The sequence below is a fragment of the Sminthopsis crassicaudata genome, chromosome 6, assembly GCF_048593235.1.
Source record: "Sminthopsis crassicaudata isolate SCR6 chromosome 6, ASM4859323v1, whole genome shotgun sequence".
Lineage (NCBI taxonomy): Eukaryota > Metazoa > Chordata > Mammalia > Dasyuromorphia > Dasyuridae > Sminthopsis > Sminthopsis crassicaudata.
This window is the reverse complement of record NC_133622.1, coordinates 107,210,640-107,223,084: the sequence shown is the minus strand read 5'-3', so window position 1 is coordinate 107,223,084 and position 12,445 is coordinate 107,210,640.

Sequence of the window (12,445 nt, the reverse complement as noted above, 5' to 3'; positions counted from 1 at the left end):
CTTTGGTCCACATACTGTCTTAGTTACTTAAACTTGAGTTCATAATAAAAATTCCAGAAGGTAGTTTGACATGCTTTATTTTATTTGATCCTCCCAACAACTGCGTGAGGTTCATATTGCATATACAGTTAACATCAATTTGTATATCAGCAAACTGAGGAGCAGAAAAGTTGGTCCGGATTTTGTCTTTCTCTTCTGTATCTCAAGCATGCCATCTCATGGTGAACCACCAGAGGGAGGAAGATACAAGCTTTTGTTCTGATGTCATTTTTTAAAAAACAACATATATATTTAATAAACATACACACACAAAATTTTCTTGTACAAAGTCAAATAGAAAAAAGATTACATATGAAAATGTGAATCTCTATTACATATCAAACCACACAAATACATATGTTCTGCTTGCTAAAGTACAAAATAATTCATTTTTTTCAAAGATGCCCTGCTTGTTGTGCATTAAAAAAATGCTTCAATGCTCTCTTTTCTTCTTTGTTTCTTTTTTCCTTCTCTCTTCCTTCCTTTCTTCCATCTTTCCCTCCCTCCTTCCTTCCTTTCTTTTTTCTTTTTCTTTCTCTTTTAAAAGGAAGAAAAGAAAGAGAAAGAAAGAAATGAAGAAAGAAAAAGAAAAGAAAGAAAGAGAGAGAAAGAAAAAGAAAAGAAGGAAGGAAGGAAGGAAGGAAGGAAGGAAGGAAGGAAGGAAGGAAGGAAGGAAGGAAGGAAGGAAGGAAGGAAGGAAGGAAGGAAGGAAGGAAGGAAGGAAGGAAGGAAGGATGATAAGAAGTCACATTTCTATAGCACTTTCTTTTACAAAATGCTTTCTTCTTAACCATCCTTGATGGATTAAATATTCTAATACCCGTTTTATAGGACATATATGCTGAGTGACTTGCTCATGGTAGGATTTGCATACCAGCCTTATGCTCTTTTATTATACTGAAAGCTGTCTAAAGACAATCAATATCTGTGTTTAGTCTTTTGGTACTTCCACTCACTTGACACTCAACAAATATTTGTGCAATAAATGATAAATAAATGAATTAGTTAACTTTAAATTACTTTTGGCAAGGGTTATAGTCTGTCAGGGATCTATGAAATGAATAAATTAATTGAATTGATTGTTTTGGCTCAGTTGTTTTTTGTTTTTTTTTTTAGTATAAATAGACTTTATTAAAGTCAGTGCCACTGAACCAAGACTGAAAATTGTGTCTACATATGCGCAAGTTATAGCACTTCACAACTTGAATGAAAGAATTAGCTAAATTAAAGTTTATTTGGTAGCTCCAATCATTAAGCACAGTGTCTTGACCAGAGGAAGCACTCAGTTGAATATAAATTTCTTCACCAAGTCTCCTATAATTTTTACAGATTGACTTTCTGTAGTTTAATAGCTAATATTTATTTATCACTTTAAAGTATGTAAAGTTCTTTACAAATACTAGCTTATCTTCACAACAACCCTGGAAGTACAAATGAGGAATCTGAGGCAGACAAAGATTGGGTGACTTGCCCAGGTTCACATAAATATTTTGCTGAAGCAGGATTTAAACTTAGATCTTCCTGATTCCAAGTCTAGTACTCTCTGCTCTGCTAACTAATATTAATCATCTTTTAATTTTTTTTAATGTATATAAAACAGATGAGATCAAATATTCACATGGAACAGTAGGTTCTGTGACTGCTCTATATATGAATTTTGGCTTTCAAATGACTTTCTCATCTATCTGCTCTGCTTCTGAGAGACTAATATGGACTGGGATATTTTTGCAAGTGGCAGATTTAGCTTCACCCAGTTTGTATATGAAATAAGCCCAAGAGGTCAATAGCAAGCTTGTAAAAATAAAACTGCAGTGCTGTTATCAGGTAAACAGGAAAAAAATAAATTTCCTTTAATTCCTTAGAGGAAGATGGGTAATTTAGCAAATAATAGCTTAGGAAAGAAATCATATTCCCAAATGAAAAAATCTATATTAAAGCATGTAGTCAACTCCCAGAAATACTACACAAATAGTTCATATTTGTAGTTCATATATCTCCAGTGGATGCTCAATAGCGAGAACAAAGTTTTCCCAAATTTATATTAATCCCATTAGGGAAAAAAAATATTGACTTTTGAGAATGGGAATGGCAAAGGATCTGCAGATATTATGCATATTCGGAAAATTTTCATGTAAAAGTTAAGTGGAATTTCATAATATTTCTAAATAGATTTTAAAATATGTGTTGTATTTGGTCTTTATATGAACTATGAAACAGTACAGTGGGGGGAGGGGGGGAAGGGGGAGGTTAGAGGGCTAGTCTTAGAGTTAGAAAGACCTGAATTCAAATCCTAGTTGTGTGACTGTAGGTAAATCACTTAACTTCTAAATACCCTCAAGCAACTGGCTGAGTCAGGTGAATATCTGATGGTAATTAATAGTTCTCTAGTTCAGTATGGTTGAATTAATGTTACAACAAATAATGGTTCCCTAGTGATATAATGATTGGTTTATACTCAGTATACTGTAAATGTTCTAATTATAATAGAGCATATAAACTGGGACATACTCAGCCAGGGTCAGACACAGAGAAGGCAGAAGACTGAGGCGGGAGCTCAAGCTTTCAGAGCCAAGGAGAGACATTCATTCCATCTTCCACCTTTGTGGTAGCCAGAGGCTGGAGCACAAGCTCTTAGACTGAGACAGACTTCAAGACAGAGACCATTGTGGTGGTCCTCCTGCCTCCCCTACAGAAACCAAGACACATTCCTGAGGACTTCAAGAAAGCTAGCTCAGGCCCCAGGCAAGGAGACAAGACTATGAAAGAGATAATAAAGAATTTGGACTTTATCCCTGGCTATTCTCGTGATGATTACTTTGCTGAAACGAAGGCTGCTCCAAGACCTCCAGAAAATCAACCGGAACACTATTCTTTGGAAGTACTACTTTATACCATCTGTGCCATTTAAGTCATTAGGCTGCATATCTAAGTAACTGTCTTTACAAAGGAAAGTAATATGGATTTTATTGACTCAAATTCTAAAGATAAGTCTAGAAATATTTCAATCTGAGCAACGTCAATAGATTTTCATTTTAAAAAATGTGTATATGGGTTTGTAACAAAGAATGGGTCAAATATTCTATGGGAAAGTGTGTTTGGGGATCTGTCTCATCTCCTTCTTTTATCTTTGCCAAAAAGTTTGATAGAAACAGCAAAAACAGATGGGGATAAAATCAATAACATGAAGTCAAAAAGACTTGAATTCAAATTTCACCTCACTTAATAGTTGTATGACCCCCAGATAAGTCATTTAACCTCTGTCTCATTTAGTTTTCTCACCTGTAAAATGGAGGAAATAATATCTACATTCCAGAATTTCATGAGGACAAAATGAAAAAAAATTTGTAAAAGACTTTTTAAATTGCAAAGAAATGCTCAAGTTATTGCTATTGTTTCTAAACAGTCACTTTTCCTTTTCCTCCATCTCTCCTTATTTCTTTTATATCTCTAATCTTGGAATTTGAGGGGCTGAGTGAGCTCCAGGCATTTGTCACACATTGGCTTGAAGGATGACACACATCATATCTTTGAACATCTTGTCCTTGTATTGGAATATTGCACTGCCATTTCAGCAGGTTGCAAAGTCACTAAATAAAAAAATCAGTTGTAAATTGAATGCTAACTCCATTATGCTAAGCCAAACGTTAAAGGGAAATCTCAAGGGAAAGAAATTAAGAACTGTTTGAAGCAAAAATTACAAATACTTTTCTGACCATAACCTCTGAATTGCTCATAGAATCAGAGTTGAACCAGAATGAAGAATTGGGAATAAAAGGTTTCCTCTCTCTGCTTGGGATAGGGGGAAAAAGTTGAACAGGTCTACACAATATTTTTTCATTCCCCCTCCATTGGTGGTAGGTAGCATTAATTCATTGCAGGCCTGACAAAAGTCTCCCATGGTTCTAGTTATTCTGGCCAACAAATTCAACTGCTAAGAGGCCTTCTGGTCTCATATTATGACTCCCTCCTCCATCACAGCCATTGTCTGACTGCTGGGCTTTTCTAGTGCCCGAGAGACACCACAGTAGCACACTTCTGCAACCATCCCATTAAGAAAACGAATGGCCAATCAGTGAGCAAATCTAACTTATGGTACAGGAGATTCTTTTTTAGGCATTGGTTATACTAGATGGCATCTGGAGTCCTCTTTCAACTCTGAAATTCTTGGTTTCTGTTTTTCTGTCTCTGTCTCTAACTCTATGTGTCTGTCTATCTCTTTCTATGTCTCTCTGTGTTGCTGTCTCCGTGTCTCTGTCTATCTTTCTGTCTTTGTCTGTCTTTATCTGTCTGTCTCTCTCTCTCTCTCTTTCTCTGTCTCTGCTCCTCCCTCCATTCCCCCCCTCTCATCTCTGAGAGGCACAGTTGTCATAATGAGTAGAGCACCTCACTTGCAATAAAGATGTGGAACCTAGTCTCACATTAAGACCCTACTACTGTGTAGCTTTGGACCATTTCTAATCCTTGTGAAGCTCAGTTTCTTTATCTGCAAAATAAGATGATTTCCAAAGTCCTTCCAGTTTTAGTTTCCACAAAGTAATTTAGTTCAAAGAAAAACAAAAGCAATGGACATTCCTTTTTCTGTGATGCTATAACATTTACAAAACATTTTCCTTACAGCAACCCTGAAATTGTTGATGCAAGTATGAGAATCTATCGCATTTTTGAGAAGGGAATAAGCAATGATGGCTTAGGATACTTCCAGTATGGAAACTCCCTCCATAGGTGCAGATCAACCATTTTCTGTCATTTAGAAAACCTAGAGGATTCTAAGTAGTTAAATGACTTGCTCCACATAGTCAGTATATGTCAGACTTGAACCAAGCTTTATATTTTTATTTTTGAATCTAATGCTGGTTCTCCATCTATTACATATGCAATCTCTCAAAACAACCCTTTCTTAGAGGTGAAGAACAAGATTACATATTTTTGTTTTGTTTTGTTTTTGTTTTGTTTTTGTTTTGTTTTGTTTTGTTTTGTTTTGTTTTGTTTTGTTTTTTCCCTTAGGCTCATATGCACAGTATGTTTCAGAGCCAGGATTTGGGTTCTGGTCCCCTGACTCACAGGACAATGTTCTTTCCACTCTTGAGATTGAAACACTCAACTAACAATAATTTCCTAAACTACTCTGATCTTCTGGGGAGTGGGGGATACAAAGACCAATAACAATAATGACTGCCCTCAGGGAACTTGAATGCTATTGAAGGAGCTAACATGTACATGTATAGATATACAAAAAGACATACAAAGTAGCTATATAAGGTAACATGGGGATGGGGGAAAGTGTGACCAGCTGGGTCTGGAATATCCTCCTGCAGAAGGTAACATGTGAGCTATCTTGAAGTAAGACAAGGAATTCCAAGAAGCAAAGGGGAAGAGGAGGAACATCCAATCCATGCAAAGCGTTCAATCAGTGCAAAGCCTCAGAGATGGCAGATATATTGTGTAAGGGATAACAATAAGATAAGTAATAAGAGCAATAAGATATGGCAGCAGAGTAAATATCGATGACTAAATGGAAGAAAAGACATACTGGAGCTAGGTTGTTCAGAGTTTTACTTGCCAACACAGAAGTTTAGACTTGATCCCATAGTACTATGAAGACCCTAAAGTTTATTAAGTAGGAAGATGATAACATCAGACCTGGGCCATTGTCAGTGGCTTTGCTATTGGCCTCCAATGACTCTGGAGGTGAAAGTGAGGCTGGTGACTTCATGGATCTCTGTCTCATCTAAATGCAATTCATTCGCAAATCAAGACATCATTGCTGATTTCATTGGTCCTTTTCAAGAAGCACTGGTGAACAGCAGATTTTGCAGCAGATTGCAGAGTAAAGAGTTGAGGATGACATTGAGGTTGTGCACCTGGGAGATCAGAAGAACTGTAGTGCTCTGAATAGAAATGGGAAATTCACACTACATAGAATTTCCAATCCCTCTATTTTTGTCCACCTGCATTTTTGATTTCCTTCACAGGTTAATTGTACACTATTTCAAAGTCCGATTCTTTTTGTACAGCAAAATAACTGTTTGGACATGTATGCATATATTGCATTCAATTTATACTTTAACATATTTCACATGTATTGATCAACCTGCCATCTGGGGGAGGAGGATGGGGGGAAGAAGGGGAAAAATTAGAACAAAAGCTTTGGCAATGGTCAATGCTGTAAAATTACCTATGCATATATCTGGTAAACAAAAAACAAAAAACAAAAAAAAAAAAAAAAAAAAAAAAAAAGGGAAGTTCAGAATTGGAGAGAGAATCTAAACAGAAAGATGTCGAGTTCTGTTTTGGACTTGTTGAGTTTGCAATGTCTACAGCATAGCTAGTTCTAAAAGTTAAACAAGCAAAATGCAGAACTGAAGCTCAGGAAAGAGAGCTCTGGCTCTGGAAGTTCTTGGCATCAAAATAATAACTGAACACGTGAAAACTAATGAGCTCATCAATCAGTCAATAAACATGTACTAAGTCCCGGGAAACATACTAAGCACTAGAGATATAAAAAAGGCAAAAGACCAAGTAAGAGAATGTAGACAAAATAGAAAAGGGCCCAGGGCAAAAAATCCATTGTTAGGAACTATGGCATCAATGGAGATCAAGCAAGGAGTAATGTGATAAGTGAGGCAGCTGGGTGGTGCACTGGACCCAGAGTCAGACAGGCTCATTTTCTTGAGTTCAATTCTGGCCTCAGACACTATCTACTTGTGTGATCCTAGCAAGTCACTTCAACCTTTATTGCCTCAATTTCTCCATCTGTAAAATGAGCTAGAGAAGGAATTGACAAATCACTCCACTCTCTTTGCCAAGAAAACTCCAAATGAATTCATAGGCAGATACAACTGAAAATGAGTGAATGACCAGGAGTAGAAGCAAGAGAAATGTTACAATACTCCAGAGAACAGAATATCGAGAAGGAGTGAATAGTCAGCAGTATCAGATGTTGCAGAGAGAGTGAGACAGATGTGAATTAAGAAAAGGCCACCAGGTTTGGGAATTAAGAGGTCATTGATAACTTCAGAGAGAGCAGTTTCAGGGGAAAAGTGAGGGGAAAAGCCAGAGTAGAGGAGGTTTAGAAGAGGAAAAAGCATGGAGACAAGGTTGTTATAATCATTTTTCTTCAGTTCAGATGAGAAAAAAATTGGAGATAGATAAAAGTGTAAGGTTTGTTGTTGTTGTTTTGTTTTTTTTTTTAATAGTGGTGAGTTGGGCATGATACAAGTAGGAAGAAACTAAATTTGTGTGTTCATATGAGATGGAAAAAGTGGAGGGAGACAAAGGGATGAGGAGGGGGAGAGAAGAAGAGAAGGGAAGAGATGAGATTTGTTCAGTGGCAAATTGCATATTTCAAAGGCTCTATTCGAACCCAGATCCTCAAGTGTTCTTTGCACTGTACCATGCTACTGTCTTTTATTTCAGGATGAAATACATTTGAGTTGTGTTCCTCACTTGTCCCCAGCTTTCTCACAATGCTTTTTCTTTCTTTTTTTTTTCCCCCTGAGGGTGGGGTTAAGTGACTTGCCCAGGGTCACACAGCTAGGAAGTGTTAAGTGTCTGAGACCAGATTTGAACTCTGTCCTCCTGACTTCAGGGCTGGTGCTCTATCCACTGCGCCACCTAGCTGCCCTGCTTTTTCTTTCAAAACTCAGAATATTAGTCATTCATTTCTAATATTTTGGCCAAAAATTCAGGCTCCAACTGCCCCAGTGTTTCATAAATAAAGGAAAATATTTTGGACAATATGATGAAGTAGTTCAAAGAGACATTTGTAAATGTGTCTGCAGAATTAAAGAGAGAAAATGGTGGGAAGTATCTTCATTAGAACTAGAAAAAATAGACTGTGTCATTAGTCCGGCAAAGCACCCTGCTGGCTTTGCTGGACTGAACTCTCAGGTTCAAGAAACAGTTGAGTGAACTCATATTTAATGGCTTCCTGGGGGAGCCCATTGAGTTCTCAATGGAAAAAAGTATAACTTAAGACATGTAACTATTGGCAAAGGGATGGAAACAAGGTCATACTGGGATTTCTGCAGTGTTGTTTGTTTTTCATTGTCCTCACTTCCTTGACCATGGTCTGAAATCTGGACAGCTGACAAGTTACCTCAATTAAAAAGGTCCAGTGGCCCAGCCTAATCCACATCACTGGTATTAAAACATATAAATGTGGCCAGTAATATTCAATGAATGCTAGACTACGGTCTTGAAATGTTCCACTGTACAGAAAAAAAGCCCTTGTTTTAGAATCAGAGGGTCTGGATTCAACTCTTGCCTCTGATACTTGCTTCCTACGTACCCTGAAGTAAATTACTTCCCTAAGCTTCAGATTCCTCATCAGAAAATACAAATTAGACTAAATGAACTTTGAAGCCCCTTCCAGTTTTAATCCTATAGTCCTATAATCCTATGAAATGAATTTTCTAGAAGTAAACTCTTAATGCCACATGACCTTGGTGCCAGTCCACTGTAAGCACTTGCATTCCTCCAGATCATTCTTAAAAGTTATCATTCCTATTGGTAATCCAAGGATTTAGATTTCTTAGCAAGGGAAAGGAAAGGAACAAAGGAAACTATGTAGAGACAGAGCTAGGGGACAGGAGCTGCAAAGAATATCTACAAAGTCATAATTCCCTCTATCCTCACATTCATGAAATAATTGAAATGTTCTTGACTTCCCACCACTCAGTTCAAGAAATCCTACTGAATTAGCAAGCCCTGATACATGTTTTTGGGTTTGTCTTTTTTTTCTGGCAATGATTCATTTTTTCTAATTCTCTTTTCAGAATTTTGGGTCCATTAAGCTTGAAAAAAGAATTTTAAAAAACGCATTCTAAGACTGATTTTTTTTTTTAATACTTCTCTGTTGCTGGGAATTTAATCTGAAAAGAAGAGAGCTGGCATGTGTTCCAGGAATGTGAGCAACTGCCTAATAGAGATGTGCTGAGGGAAACATTCATGCACTTCCAAACATGGCTCTCTCTGCTGTCTTACATCTTCAGCGTTGTGGCTTGTAGTGGATAATGGATAATTGACTGGATAATTGAGGTTATTACTCTTATTGAGGACACATAAAAACATGTATACATATATATATTATCTTATATATGAAATCAAAACCTTATCTAGTTAATAGATTTTAATAAGACCATTTTAAATTGTGCAGACCAAGTATGATCCAAATGAAGAGATATGAAAAAATACCCCCAACTTACCCTTTCATGCAGGTGGGAGGTCTATAAATGTTACACACTGCAATGTTTTCAGACTTTTTCAGCGTATTGATCAGTTGTGCTGACTGCTTTTTTTTTTTTCCTTTTTGTAAACACACTGCTTCTCACATGGGTTATTTCTAATGGAGGGGAACAGAGAAGGTTATATATGTATGTATGTGTATATGCATGTATGTATGAATTATGATTAGATTTATATATATATATATATATATACATTTATTTCTTTTTGAAAGAACCTATTTCTATTTTTTCAAGTAATAAACACATTTTGAAAAATTAGTCTACCCCTATGATTTCCAAGAATGCCTTTCAAAATAGAGTCATTGTTCCTTCACATTATTGACTTTCTGGGTGTTCTTGGTGTATTGATATCTAGTGTTCCAAACTTTGACTTTTGACCAAATTACACCAATGAAAGTTTAAACAAAGTAAAATTAGTCTATCCTTGTCACTACCCTTCTTTCTCAGAGCAAAATAAATCATAAAATGAATTAATGAATGAATGAAGATTCCTCAAATACATAGTTTAGTAAAAATAAATTCCAAAATTGGTCATACCCAAAAATTATTTCTGAGTTTTAAGCTCATTTCTCTGTCAAGTGAAGGGTAGGTTTCATCTTCATTCTTTTGGACTCAAGGTTTGTTATTGTTTATCAGATTTCAGTCTTAGAAAGTTGTTTTTCTCTGTCATGTTATCACTATATAAATTATTCCATGTATGATACTTTACCATGTATCAATTCCTGAAAATCTCACTTTCCTCTGAAATTATTCATTTCATCATTTAAGATACTAAAATATTCAATACATTCAAATATCATAATTAGTTTGGCCATTCCCTAATAGGAAGATAGTTGCTTAATATTTTTGTCTATCAAAAAAATCCTTATGCTCTTTCTTTGATTTCTTTTGAAGGTATAAACCTAGTAGTGGTATAGCCAGATCAAAAATGTATGCACAATTTAGTAATTTTCTGGGAGTAGTTCCAAATTGTTTTCCAGAATGTCTGGACCAATTCCTATCTCCACCAATATAACTTTAGGGTTCCTGTTCACGTTTATTTCTTTTTAGGAAAAAATATGAAAATCTGATAGGTCAATAAGACAAAAAAATTTCAGTACATAGACTCCATCATGTGACATTAGAATTGAAAGGGATCCAGCTGTAATCTATCTTCATCATTTTCTATGCAATTGTGATCTCAAAGTGAAGCCTCAGAGTTTCATGGACATGGTAGAAAAATTTCTCTTTGACTTGGGTCCCCATGCAAGATTTGCCCTAAGGACATCAGATTTTGGCTTCAGTAAATTTGTGCCATAAATAATCAAAATAACATTTTTCTCTTTCTAGAGATCTCCCTAGAGATGTCTTAATACTTAAGGTTTGTGTCTCCCACAAATAAAATATTCAATTACTGGAGAGAGCAACCCACTCTTACAAAGGACCTCATCTTCCCAAGGACATATACATTTCTTCACATTGTCTGGAGGTCTTGAGATAGGGAAATAACCAGTGAGCTGATGTCATTCATTTGAGTCTAAACAAGCCACATAACTCACAATATCAGCAAAGGATCAGTTCTAAGTTTTCTTTTCCACACCATACTTTTAAGATGTTGGGATAAAATATATTGTTTCACATATACAGTGAAAGTAGATATAATCAAGAGAGACAAAAAAATGACTTCTGCTTAAAAGCAATCAATTTGAAAGTTCCCTTCAATGCTGAAGATCCAACATATCCTTTGCTCAACTCTGAACAATTCTTGTCACATGCTCCCATTGGTTAGCTATAGGGGTTCCCCACAGTGTGCTAAAGGCTTTCCTTACCTCCTGACATCATAAGGATAATTATCAGTGGAGCATTTTGATTTGTCACCTGTAATCAATCTGTTTCTGTTTCTATCTCTCTTTGTCTCTGTCTGTCTTTATGTCTCTGTCTCTGTCTCTTTCACACACACACACACACACACACACATACACACACACACACACACACACACACACACACACACACACAAACACCCCTTTTACTTTTGCTAATAGCCTTGTCTGGAGTTCCACCTATTATCAAGATACTGAATCTCCTCTATCTGACTGATCTAGCTTAAATTCTGCATTCCATATTTGGGAAAATGTTTGGCATAGATATTAATTCAGTTTTCAATATATTAAAACATCATTTCAAAATCATTACAATTTCTTATCTTTGGTTCAGAACCAATGCCAATCCCTCCTTGACACTTTCTTCTTTCTAATGGCATTTCATTTCAATGGTTTCATTGCTCCTCCTGTTGTCAGTTTTTGAAGCTGACAGTCTACATGAATTACAAACTTAAAAGGCCTTTCAGCTTTTTGCTGAAATAAATTTGCCATAAATAAAATTGTCGTATACTTATCAGGATTCCCTTGAACACCAAATTGCTTTTCTAGTCTCTGCAATTATTTTTGCCATATGATTTGGGATATTACAATTTTCATATTTTAAATAAATTCCAAATGCTGCATTTTTACAACTTTCTGATTACCTATCTCTTTTCTGCCCTTCGGTTATCTGCTACTGTTGTAAAGCTTTAGTTCCTCTTCTAACCCAAATTTATTTCTTGTTAACCACTCCCAATAGCCATAGCTCCTTCCCTGCAATATATTATAGTTTAGGGCTGTAGTTCCATTCTGATATTATCTTATAACTTATAGTGTAGGGAAGCTCATTAAAATTTGAAGTCAATTTCTGTGTTTCGAATGGCTTTTTATTCCAAATTCTAATAATTTATCTCCAGATATATTTTCCTTAATCAATATAATTTTAACTCTATTAAGCATGTTCTCCTCTACTGTGAGAAGTTTTATAATCAAACTTCAATCATTCTCTAAAACTCCTCTATTATTGGAATTTTTAAATTGGTCTACACACCTAGTTGTCTACACAAAACAGATAAAGAGGGAGCTAAGATGGTGACATATAGGTAAGAATACAGCTGAACGTTCCCAAAATTTCATTCCAAACAATTTGAAAATATCTCCTCACACAAATTTTGGAGTATCAAAGCCAACAACTTTCCAGCCTAAAAACAATTTAGGAGTTCTATAGGAGAAGTCTGTCTGAATCACCAGATCAGCTTGAGTACCAGCAGTGGGCTTCAGAAGTGGCTGCAGCAGCAGCTTCAGGAACTCTCAGCA